The sequence below is a fragment of the Vulpes lagopus genome, chromosome 6 (assembly GCF_018345385.1).
Source record: "Vulpes lagopus strain Blue_001 chromosome 6, ASM1834538v1, whole genome shotgun sequence".
NCBI classification, from domain to species: Eukaryota; Metazoa; Chordata; class Mammalia; order Carnivora; family Canidae; genus Vulpes; species Vulpes lagopus.
The window spans coordinates 30878118-30891148 of NC_054829.1; the positions used below are offsets into that span (position 1 = coordinate 30878118).

General features: G+C 49.4%; 1 long non-coding RNA gene across 1 annotated transcript in view; it reads left to right on the forward strand.

Annotated features, from left to right (window-relative positions):
• LOC121492460 overlaps positions 1-13031 on the forward strand; it is a 92398-nt gene that overhangs the window by 71905 nt on the left and 7462 nt on the right. Inside the window, exon 4 of the long non-coding RNA XR_005988241.1 lies at positions 7815-7968. This is a non-coding gene — a long non-coding RNA (uncharacterized LOC121492460). The remainder of the gene's footprint in view (positions 1-7814; positions 7969-13031) is intronic.

Sequence of the window (13031 nt, forward strand, 5' to 3'; positions counted from 1 at the left end):
ACACGCACTGGCCAGCTGGCCCCCACCTTTCCTGCAGAACCCTTCTCACTCACTGTATTCACAGGGGACATTTTCCAAGGTGTGAAATACAGGACTACCTGCTCCAGGGACCGGAGCCTTGGGAAGGTACTCCAAGGATGAGCCTCCCTGGCTCGAGGCTCTTGGGCTCCATATTTTGGACAGAGGGAAGGCATATCCTTGATGTTGAGTCCACAGCAGACCCATAAGTCAAAGTCCTGGTTGGGCTCTGCTGTCTAGTAAACCGAAGATGATCATTCATGAATAATGTGGGAATGATATATTGTGTAATAGGGCTGGTTGATGGGCTGAGGGGTGACTCATTTCTGGAGAGCTTGAATCAGACCACTGTTATTTCCTTTGGCTTCCAGTGGACTAACCCAGACTCCTCTAAACACCTACCTGCCTCAGTCACTGAATCAGAGATGTGGGCCCTGGTAGGCTGTGGAGAGCTGTGACCTTAAGGCGGGCTGAAACCAGTTAGAGAGAGATGCTTCGAAGAGGTGATGTGACAGGCTTTACAGAAGGGCTGATGGGACAAAGTGGGAAGTAGGGGCTCTGTCCAGGTGCGGTTGATATCGAGACCACAGAGAGAGGGGAGTGCGGTGTTTCGGTTGAAGCCAAGAATGCTCAGAGGGAAAAGAGACAAAATCTGATCCCTGAGAAAGATTAGACTTTCTTTTTTCTCCCTCTCTACCCTCCTCTCAAGAGCTGGAGGGAGAAGAAGTCTAGGAGGAATCTCCTGATTCTTTGGAAAGAATTTGGAAAGGCTGTGGCTTGCTGCCTGCATGGTGGTCCTCTTGAAAATGTCCCTGAGAGAGACCTGACCAGGTGGAGCTGGTGAACTGAATGCCTGTGTGGGGCTGGGGCTCCCACTGGCCCTGGGCATCTGGATATGCCCAGAGGAGCAAAGCAGGGAGACCCTCCTTCTGGGGTAGCTCCCTGAAGGCAAGGGGGAGCCTTCCCTTCACAGTGCCCTCCTCCATTCAACCCTCCCTCCCTGCTCTCACTCTGGCCAGCCAGCAGTGGGTCCTGAACTTTGGGCAGAGTAAGCAAAAACTCATCAAGGAGAAGAGGCCCAATAGAGGGTGTGGAGGAAGATACTGGGAGGGTGACTCTGGCACAGCCATCAAGGGCTGAAGATGCCCATGGAGCCGAGAGGGGGGCAGGGTGAGAGGGACATTTGACAAACTGTGCAGGTGCAGGTGGGAGCTTCCAGGCCCCACAAAGTCAGTGCTCTCGTCATGGTTAGGAATGGTGCCTGGCCTTCAGCGAGCCCAAGATTCATGGCCATTAGCCCAATTATCTACATTGTATAGAAAACACTGTACTCCTCCTGAGACATCTATAGTCATTACCTGAATCGCACCATTTTAGCCCTCAAACAGCTTTCGGGGAACATATCTACTGCCTGAAGCCTGTTGTTTTCATGTGAATTGTGCGAATGACAAGGTACTTCACTCCCAAGTCTTCATTTTGTTATCCATCTCGTCTGTGACCTCACAAGCCCCATGCCCGGGACAATTTGTTCCACACACAGCCCAGACTCCTCCTAGATGACATGGGCTGCAGAAATGGGGGTTTGCTCGCAAGGCTAGGCCTGGGGCTGACAGGTTGTCCCCCTCTCCAAAAGGAAGCTGAAACACTGACAGGGTAGGCTTCCTTGCTTTGGGGCCACCCAGGCATCACCATATGTAAGTACTGTAAGGATCTCAGAGACCCTGGTCCAACCCCTTCCTTCCTGGGAGCTTCTTCTATAAGATTCCAGAGGCTGCTCTGTGGCTGTTCCCACGCCTGCCCACCCCTGCATACCTTGCCAGACTCTATGTACTTTGTCCCAGACTTTACCTGTCTCCTTCACCTCTTTCCTGAAGAGAGACGGTTCCTCTCATGTGTTGCACTGATGGGGCTCAGCAAATCCAAGGGGGTTGGAGCAATGGGTACTTTTTGAGCAAGGCCTCTGGGAGAAAAGCCTATCTGACTCAGTGCTTCCGGGGAGTGGGGTAAACAAAGGCACAGTCTGAGCATGGGTTGCCATAGGAAGAAGCTAGTGGGTGAAGGTTAACAGGAAGCTGTGGGCTAGAACACAGCATTCTACTCGCTTTCCCTACCTTGTTCCCTGCCTTACTCGGCCCCGCATGGCATGTGTCCTCTGAAACTCAGCCACAAACTCCCAGGTTCCTTGGCGTGGTGTTCACAACCTTACCCACTGTCCTCTCAGGCCCCCCTGACACCTCCCTGCACATTCTCACCTGCTGGCCACACTCATCCACCTGACAGCAGTGAGCTGTGGGCTTGGGTGCTTCTGTACCTTTGCACCTGCTGTTCCCTCTGCCTAAAACATGCTTATTTCTCTGATAATTTTCTCATCTTTCAAACCCAAATCAACTCTCCTGGGCTAGAGTCTTCCCTCGTCCCCCACAGAGAGGGTAAGGCCATCTCAGGGAGAATTGCCAGCCTCATTGAGGGATGGTTGACCTCCCTGCACTGTAATTAATCGTTGGCCCTCCTGTCTAATTCCTCTGCCAGAGTGACCCCCTCAGGAGCTCCTGCTGCATCCCGTAGTAGTAGGCACTCAATAACCGGTCATGTGAGCTGATAAATGAACGAATGATCTAGTGGCAGCTTAAGAAAGGGAAACACAGGGTGTCCTCTCCAGAGTCGGCTTTGGGCGCTGCTTCGGACACTGTTTCTCCTCCTCCTGCCCTCAAAAGAAGTTCCTCAAGAAGTTATGCCACCTGCCCGGCTCCTCCAGGGGTTTCTTCCTCGCTGCTAGCTTGTGGCTGTTCTGGGCAGTCCAGTGCAGGGTTTGCACATTTGTTGGGGACTTCTTGCCTGAGAAAGCCTGGGAATCTGGTGTGGGTTAAATCAGAGGCAGGACTTTACTGTCTGCAGTGAGATTAGAGAGTACGTACACCCAGGGGCTGCAGCAAGAACAGACAGGAAGGTGAGATTCCCAGGTTTAGGGAGGATTCCTTTTCGGGGTGGGGAAACCATAAGGACGATTGATAGAGTTGAGGTTGGGCCTGGAGACCGTGGCAGGGGTGGGGAGGGAGGGAGGGAGTGAATGTATGGGGCTGGCCGTGGGAAGGGAAGGTGTGGGCAGGGTTTCCCAGAGAAGGAGGAAGGGAATGGGAATACAAGTGGCTCAGTGGCCCAGCCCGGCAGCAGCTGAATCTTCAGAGATCTGCAGGGAAAGCTGGAGAAAGAAAACGAATCAAGGATGCCCAGGGGCCGGGATCTGGGTGGAGGACAGAGTAGCTTGGAAGTGCTAACCGGGGAGGTTGCTGGGTGCACAGGCAGAGAAGCAGGAAATTGGCTTTAGGACAGGGCCCGCGCTGGGAATGTTCTGGACAGTCCCTCTCTTCCTCACAACGCAGCCAGGCTAGTTCCCTCAGGGACCCTGGCCCCACACAGCTGAGCGTGTTTCCCCACTGGCCCCCACTCCGCCCCTCGCAGTTTAGATACTAATAGCCCACGGCACCCCAGGAGGAGGCGAACGGGGATCCGTTTGCTTTTTCAGAGTTTGACCTCGGGGTAAAACTCTTCCCCCCAAATGTGCGGGTTTAAGTGAAAGCAGCGATAAATCAGCCCCTTTGAAATGCAGAAGCAGCTTGGGGAAGCCCCCTTTGATATGCAGCTTGGAAACGGGGCACTTAAAACCTGGGTTAATTCTCCGGCTTTATTGGAGGCCCAGAAAGGGAAGAGGAGGAAACCCAGGGCCACTCATTAAGTCTGGGGCACTTGAAAGGCCTGGGGCAGGGGCCGAGCGGCCGCAAAGAGATCACGAAGGCACAGCGGCCCTGGGAAAAGCGTCCCTGTCCCCGACAAACTCTAATCCCGGTTCCCACCCAGACAGATGAGACGTGGAGGGGGGAAGGCGGTGGGGGGGTGGCGGTGCAGCGGAGGGGCGGGCAGGCCCGGGAGAGGCTCCTGGGGATGGGGAGGCGGTTGCCCTGGAAACCGAGTGGGGGCACCGCAGAGGAGAAAGCCAAGGGCCAACCTGGCAATTTCCTGAAAGAAGCTGAGAACTCAAGAGAGTGAGTGTCTCACTCCCTGGGCAGCCCCTGCTTGGGAGCCAGGCTGCAGGGCCTGCCTGCGGTGCCTCCCGGCCCTGCTCTGGGCCCTTCCTTAGAAACATCTGCTCCTCCTGGCACTCCGTAAGGCAGGGCGCAGGGCGGGCTGAGGGCACCCTTCAGGCTCTGGTGGGGCTCTGGGGACACTCGGCTTCCACCATCTGACTCCAGAAGGGAGGAGAAGCCGAGTCCGGAGACACAAGGCACCAGGCAGGTGCCCCTGTGTCCCGCATTTCGGGCTGGTTCCCACTGCTATCCCCGCCGGTGACAAGTCCATGTCTTGGATGGGTCAGGTGGCAGGTTCCACCAGCAGCCGGGTAGCTCTAGTGGGATTCCCTGGAGCTTCTGAAGCGTAGCACCCATGGCTGATGGACAGTCCTGCCTCTTCCAAAGGGCCCCTGGCACCACCGAAGGCTGTGAGTGGAATGAGCGGGAAACAGTTTGGTTGCTGCCTTTCCACCCCTATTCTGTCTGGCCTGGTTTTGTTGCGTGTTGTTCCTGTGCAGGGAGGTAGGTGGGTGGTGAAGGATGGGAGCGGAGAAAGCAGAAACCTTTTTAGAGCTTGGTCCTCCCATTTCAGACAGGCCAGGCTGGACAACATCTTACAGGCTCTTGTCACCCCCCTTCCCCCCTCTGACCTGGGGGTGCTGAATTCTGGAAAATGCATTTATCATGCAGCTTGTTGCCCCACACAAATCCTGGCTCAGTGGACTCAGGGTTTGCATACAGAGATGCTCGCGGTGAGCTTAGCAGCCAATGACAGAGGCCTTTTCTGAGCCCTCAACACATCTCCCCAATCCCTTCCTCATCATGGGAATCCAGAACCCATGGCCATTTGGAGTCTCACCTCCACATGCACCTCTCACTCAGATGCCAGCCCACCTTGGCCGAGCAGGGCCTCAGAGGGGCTGCCAGGATCTCCCAAAGCCTTTCCCTGTGTTAGAACAACATGCTTACAATTGCAGATCTATACTAGGTCTCAGACAAGGAGTCAACTAAATAAATCACAGAAATGACTCACTTTCAGCTCTCTTAACTCAGGGCAAGCTGAAAGCCTGTGGAAGGCAAGAGCAAAGCAGGGATTTTTCTGTCTGCCACTCCCTACCCCTGAGGGATGTGAGGGAGGAGGGGCAAAGGACCAGGCCCAGCTCCCACAGAGCTTGTGCCCATTTCCCCCCCCTCCTGCCTGGGGGTGACCAAGAGGAGGGAGGCTTCCCAGTGTTGCTTTATCATGTCTCTCCCTGGACTAATTACCTTTAGTCTCCAGATGAAATGAAATGAAATGAAATGACTGGAGCATTTCACCTGGGTTAGGGCAGCAGGAGCTGGAGTACACAAGCCAGCTCCATGGTCTTCTAGAAGCCCAGGGCAGAGGCACCATTTTGTTCTTGCTTCCTCCCCAGCTGCAGGGAAGGAGGGGCTTGGGAAAGAGGTGGGGAAGTCAGGCTCACAAAATGCCTGCTTGGAAGCAGAGCCAGGGGGGATTAAGAAATTCAGGCAGGCCAACTGGAGATACAGTCCTCTGAAGGCCCCAAAGATAAAGGGAAAGATGACAGAAAAAGGAGGTACGTGGGTCCAGAGAAAGGAAGGCAGGAGAGGAAAGGCAGACTATAGTGGCCAGGGGGAAATGACCAATCCCGGTCAAAGGCCAAATCTGTATTATCTGAGGTGTTGCTGGGAAAAAGATTTGCTGTGGTGGTGGTGGTGATGGTGGGGTGTATGTGCATGCGTGCCTTTGTGTGTGCATGAGACAGGAGCCTGTGTGTAGGTACACACACACACACACACACACACACACACACACACACATCACTATTGGGTAGGCCTGTGCCAGAAACTGCTGCATTCCTCCTAAACCCAAAGCCAGCCCCCTTTCCAAAATGCTTTCTCATTATTTGCAGGCACATTTTTCTCCACCACACTCGGCTCTTATTTCTCTATTTCTATATGCTTGCTGCAGTTGAGGCTCTTCCCTGCTCTGTAATGCAACTGTAAAAACACCTGCATCTTATTACTGCTGCCTGGAGCCGGGCTGGGCTGGGCCCCTCTGCTCTCACCCCCTGCTCCCTTCTCCACCATGCTCAGTGAAGCAAAGCACCAGCGTTAACCCTGTGTGGCTGGGTCTCGGTCCTGGTCCCGGAGCCCTGGGTACCCCGAGGGGTGCAGACCATGCAGAAGAGGTGGAGATCCCCTACATCCCCGAGTAGACTTGGCAGGCATTTGGGGGACGACCCTGGTTCCATGCTTTCCTTGTCCCAGACTTTTGATCTATTTCTCTTATCTCTGCTCCTCAGTTTCTCTCTCCAGAATGTGAGAATACCATTTTGTCTTGAAAGGAAACCTGGCAAACTTCTAAGACAGACTCCTTGAGAAGCCTGGCCCTTTAAGTATCTATTCCGTCTTCTTGCCTTGAGGAGCCATTGAGACTAAACCATTCCAGAAAAATAGCTGCTTTCCTCTTTAAAATATTTTAAATAAGGAAAGCATAAAGAATAAAAATGCCCCATAATCCTATCACCCTGAGAGTCCTGTTAACATTTCTTTTAATGCAATATGTGGACATGGCTAAAAAAATAATAATAATAAAAAGAAGCATAGAAGGTATAACATGAAACTTAAGTTTTTCTTCCCTTAAACCACAGTTGTTCCTTCCAAAGGTAATAATTATTAACAGTTTGTGTATCCTTCCAGGGAAAGAATTTGGGTATATACTGACATTTTTTTTTTTTTTGATTAAAAATAAGTCTGGAATTCTTGCCATGTCAGCACATGGAAACCCCCTTTGTTCTTTTTAATGGTTGCATATTAATTCGTGGTATGGCTGCACCATGGTTTATTTAACCAGTCTCCTAGTAATGGGCTCAGAGGCTGCTTCCAGTCTATAATCTTACAAACATTGCTGTAGTGAGGATCTTCAGACATACGCCTTGGGTGGACATGTATGAGTACATATCTGCAGGGAAATTCCTATGAGCATGGTTGCTGGAGCAAAGGATATGTTCATTTAGCATTTGTCTACTCTTTTTAAAGGGTGATTTTTTTTTTTTATTGCTCGTCTCCATCTTTCTTTCTTTCTTTCTTTCTTTCTTTCTTTCTTTCTTCTTTCTTTCTTTCTTTCTTTCTTTCTTTCTTTCTTTCTTTCCTTTCTTTCTTTCTTCTTTCTTTCTTTCTTTCTTTCTTTCTTTCTTTCTTTCTTTCTTTCTTTCTTTCTTTCTTTCTTTCTTTCTTTCTTTCTTTCTTTCTTTCTTTCTTTCTTTCTTTCTTTCTTTCCAGGCAAACTTCAGGTCATCTCTTAGAATCTAGCTCAAATTTTGTCTCCTCTGTGAAGCCTTCCCTGATTGATCAAGGAGCCTGCTGGATTCCCCTTCCATGCTTCCTTAGCTCACTTATCTAAGCCTTATTGTAGCTCAATTTTTAAAAGTGTTGGTTTTCCATACAGGACTGCAATATGAGCACATTGACGTCTTTTCTTTTGGGGCACAATACTTATGTCTTTTCAAAATTTTTATTTGTGCAATTCCACTCCTGGGTATATTTTCAATTCCCACAAGAATTGAAAGCAGGGACTTGAACAGATATTCATTCGTACTCTCATGTTCAGAGTAGCAATATTCACAATAGCCAAAGAGCAGAAACAACCCAAATGTCCATGACAGGTGAATAGATACAATGTGGTCCAGCATTCTCTCTTATCTGCTATTTTGCTTTCCCTGGTTTCAGTTATCTTTGGCCCATTGTCTGGAAACAGATGATCCTCCTGATGTATCTTCAGAAGATCAGTAGAAGCCTAACACTACACCACAAGGCCTTCATCATTCCCCTCACTTCGTCTCATCACGTAGGCGTTTTATCATCTCACATCATCACAAGAAGGGTGAGTGGTATAGTAAGATGCTTTGAGAGAGCGACCACAGTCACATAAATTTTATTAGAGTATACTGTTGTGATTGTTCCATTTTTTTTTTAGTGATTGTTCTATTTTAATTTTAGTTGCTGTTATTAATCTTTTACTATCCTTAATTTATAAATTAAACTTTATCATAGCTATGCATGTATAGGAAAAAACATACTATATATAGGGTTCAATATTATCTGTGGTTTCGAGCATCTGTTGGAAAGTGTCCCCTATGGATAAGGGGAGGTGCACACAAATATATATTATACAGCATATAACATATAATACATAATATATAACATGTAATTCAGTCTTAAAAAGGAATGAAATTATGACATATGCTACAACATGGATAAACCTTGAAGGTATTATGATAAGTGAAATAAGCCAGTATGCACACACACAAACAAATATTGCATGATTCCACTAATAGGAGGTACATAGCATGGGCAAACCCATAGAGACAGGAAGTAGAATGGTGGCTGCCAGGGGCTGGGGAGAGAGAGCATGGAGAGTTAGTGTTTAGTGAGCGCAGAGCTTCAGTGTGAGAAGATGAAAGGTTCTGCAGATGCACGGTGGTGATGGCTGCACAGCAGTGCGAATGTACCTAGTGCCACTGGACCACACACTTAAAAATGGAGAGGATGGTAAATTTAATGTTATGCACATTTTACCACAGTAAAAAAATTGTTTCTTCATGTGGAAACATACCGTGTTATAGACTCAAAGTTCTTTGCAAGCTCTCTCTGTGGGTCCATCCCCTTACTTCAAGGCAACGCTGACCTATCCAGGATTGGAGAGTACTTATCCTATTTCCAGATATTTCCAGGGAAGGGAGCCCATTACATTATTAGGCAATCTTTTCCAGTGTCTCAAAACCCCAGACATTCTTGGTACCAGACCTTTCCTGCTGCACCTGAAGTTAATTTTTTCTTGGTCAGTAAGTGCTTTGTCAGGCCACTGACTCTTCACACACTCGAAGGCTCTTGTTACATCCCCCCAAACCATGTCTGAGCTGAGGGCACCGAGTAACAGGCTTGTGGGTGGACTTCAAGGGCCTTGTGAGACTTCCTCTCGTGCTTGCATCTCATCAGCAATGATGGATGGAAGGAGCCCACCCGTCTCTCACCTCATTTGTGATGCAGTTTGTTGGGTACTAGAGCTTCTCTCTCTCTCTCTCCCGGCTCTGCCCTCTGCACTCTTCTGTTGATGGCCTTTTGCTGATGGGGTGGAGCCCCCTCAAAGGACAAGAGCGGAACTGGTGACTCACCTCAGCAAGCCCCTTAGACTCTCCTCTGACTCGAGACTACATGGCACCTTCACCAGCTGTTGGAAGGTGTACTTGGCAGGCATGTTCTCCACGGCCTGGAAGATGCTGACCTTGTCAGCTTAGAAACATCAAAGGGCTGATGAGGGAAGAACAGGGGCTGAGAAAGGCACCATCACCTGGGTGCCTGTTGACCGCAGGCTTCCGAGGCCTGACACGGCTGAGAAATGTTGTCAGGAACTCAGAGGAAGTGGGAGCCTTCTCTGTTGTGAAGACCTGCCCCCAACCTCCTCCTGGGGCACAGGAAGGGGAGGGGGCAAAGCTAGTTGGTGGCCCCACGCTCAGTGGCTCAGATGTCACTGCTACCACAAAGGGAAATCCGTGTGGGGGTGGTACTTCCAGAGGCCTCATTCACCTGCAATTCAGAGGATCATAACATCACCCCATGTGTTTGTGGGCCAAGCCTGTCAGCCTCGTAACATTAGTCAATGCGCTTGAGTTGGTGCTGACATGTCTGATTTCAGCTCATGGTTTATGTGAAGGACCTGGCCTTGAGAAGAGGCTGAGCCCTCAGGAGACAACAGTCCTCAGGTCTTGCAACAAGAGTAGAGATGAGGAAGGAGAGTCAGTCCAGTAACTGGGTTTTGTAGGAACTAGATCATGGGCACTGACGTTCATGTAGTTTGCGTGTCATCAGCTCGTCTCCATCTTTTACATTTCCTAATAAGCTAGAATGTGCAACAGAGTGAATTTCTGATGCTCTGATAGAATTTCCATTATGTTCAGGTGGTTTGAGGGCTGTCCTGTTTCTACAAGCATTTTGGAACTGCTAGTATTCATATTTGGTTGTTTTCTTTCTTTAGAAATCACACTGTATGTGTCTAGTTAGTTGTTGTATTGATTCCTATCATATCTTCCCACCCCCCAGACTACCCACGCGAAGAGCTGGTTTCAGGAATCACAGTCGTGTGCTCCAGAAGGTTTGAGAAAGATTGCTGGGTCTCATATGAAGAGAAGGCCTATATCTGTTAGTCACCACCAAATTCCCAGGACCTTGCATGTTGCAGGCCGTTAGAGGCTCTGATTCATAGCGGATAAATCTTACAGAGAGGAGAGAGTTCACTTGAGTTGCCGATATTCCCCAGCAAATCAGCAAGGAAGCCAGGAAGAGAAGCTCACAGGCCAGGTCTCTGCAGGAAGCCATGCCTGTCTTTTTATAAGCGTCCTGTGGATGGCTTTAGGTGTCAAGTAGCTCTCCCAGGGGAAGCAGTGGACAGGGCTGAGTCTTGAGCCTCGGGGTGGCTTTGAGACTGTGATTCTGACAGGATGGGCAGGGCTCAAAAGCCTTGAAGAGCTGGAAAGGCTCTTCCTGCAGCAATAGGCAGGGGGAGGAACTTGGTCTTTGGGCTGGAGGCCCCTTGGCCTAGAATTGCCAAATGGCCAAATGTTAGGACCCCGACCCCCAGAGGTACTCCTGGAAAGGGTCTTCTTGCAGCCCTTGGAGCTGAGGCAGGGCTGGGCCTTCTCCCCTAGGACAGGCTCCAGAGAGGCCAGAGCCAAGGGAATAATGCATCCGTCTTGTTTCTCCCCTTAGGGCTCTGTTTTCTTTCTTAAGGAGAAGGCTTCCTATTTTTTTGTCAACTGGGTTCAGAAAGTCTCCTTCCCCATGGTCCAGACATTCTGACTGGACCAGAATGTGAGTAGGAGGGAAATTGTCTTTCCAAGAGTGCTCTGTGTTTGGATTGACCATCCCTTGTGCCCTGGGACTGAGAGCATGGGCCAGAGGCAGTAGTTGAACCAGGCATTAGAGCACCTTTGTCTGCTGTGCTTCACTTTTGGAAAGCCAACCGGGACAACACCTGAGCCTATAGGCAGCTCTGGCCCTTCCCTGGACCCTGTTCTAAAGACTTCCCTAGCGTCATATGTCCTTCCACACAAACTCTCCTTGTTCAGTCTGTGGTCCAAACAGCCTGAGGCCTGAGACAACAGTGGTTTTGCTGAGGCCATCAGAATGTTCAGCCTGTGGCTGGGCTCATTCCACCTCACAGAACTGGTGTGGCTACCACAGGTTCCCTGTGGGACAATTAGCTCACCCACCCACCTCAGGTCCATCAGAGGACTGGTTCATTTGCCCTGCTGTCTTGCCACCCTCTCCCACTGCCCCTCCTCTGTGCCATCTCTCGGCACCATGTCCTGCAGGGACCCTGACACCTGGTACACCTCATGGGGCCAGCTTTCCTCAAGCTCAGCTCCATTGGTGTGAGGAGCTGAAGGTGTTTTCTCTTAAGGATAAGTTGGGAGAGGGTCAGAGAGTGCTGAGAAGTTACGCCTGTTTCTTCTTTCTTTTCCTTTCCCCCTCTGGGGCTGACAGACCAGATTTTTTTCTTTTTTACAGTACATTTTGGCAAGCCCCGTTTTTTTTTCTGAAGAAAAAAAAATAACAGGCATATTTTGGGCGATTACTCAACTGGGGTCCTTTGTGACAGGATATGCAGCTGCGTGACTAATGGAGCTGGCTTTCTCCTGGCTTCCTTCCCCTTTCAGAGCTCTTGTTTACTGCACTATACCAAAAAAAAAAAAAAAAAAAAAAAAAAAAAAGCCATAAGCTACAGATTTTTATATAAAAAAATGCCTGTGAGATACTCAAAGGCAATAAATCCTTTGGATATTCCATTTCTAGGGCTGCAAACTCCTCACCCTCTCCCACTTTTTCTTTTCAAATGCTTAAGCTCTTGACTCACGACATGTGAATCTTCTTCTCCAACCCCCACATCCCTGCTTTCTTCTGAACATATGTCCAGCAGATCGTGTGTGTGAGTGTGTGTGTATGTTTGTTGGGGGGGTGGGGGTGGGGAGCAAGATGGGAACCATATTTTTGGTGCTTAACTCAGCAATTGCTAAAGGAAGGAATAATGACTTCCAGGGGCCTCGGGACCTTTTTTTCCAAGGCCTGTTGTGTTTCCATAATCTATGATAATTTTGTGGTGTAAGCAAAAGTTATTACAAAACATGGAACTAGCCTAATGAGGAAGGGTATGTTCTAAACAGGGAGGGACTGTCTCTTTATAGAGGAAGTCTGAATTTTGGCTGGCTTTGGAATTGAGAATCCTTGGCCTTCCCATGGAACTTTTGGAAGATATTCTCTCCAGCTTGTCATGTTCGACAACTGGAACTGGCCTTTTAGTTCTTCTAGAGATCAAACAGCTTTTTATTTCAGAAAGTGTCTGGCCTGTGGATGGGAAAAATGAACTAGCTAGTCAGGTTTGAAAGAGACAGATCGGTGTAGACGAGGTACACGATTTGTGGCCAGATGATTTGTGGGAGCCTCAGTTGGGATCTGGAGTAAGTCATTTAATATCTGTAGGTCTTAGTTGCTCTCGTGAAAATTAGGAGACTGTCCCCTTCCCCTAGGTGGCAAGAAAGGTGAGATGACAGAAGTCCAAGGCATGGGAAGGAACTGTAAAGAAGTATTCGGTGACGCTGCTTCTCTAAAGGGCCCCTCAAGCTTTAAACAGGGTAGAGAGGCTTGTTCCAGAAGAGACTTCCCGATGGACGGGACAGAGGCTGTTTATACAGTGGCCTTGGGACACCATCTCCAGGGGTATTTCGGAGGCTGGTATTGCCTCCAAGTTTGCCAAGTCCCTGGTCATCTTTCATGTGAGTCTCAGAATCCTAACTTTGATCATGTTCTTTTCCTACTCAGGGGGTTCTTGTCAACCCACATAAAAGCACCACTAACCCCGTCTTGCCTACCTTTTCTGTGTCTGGCTCATCC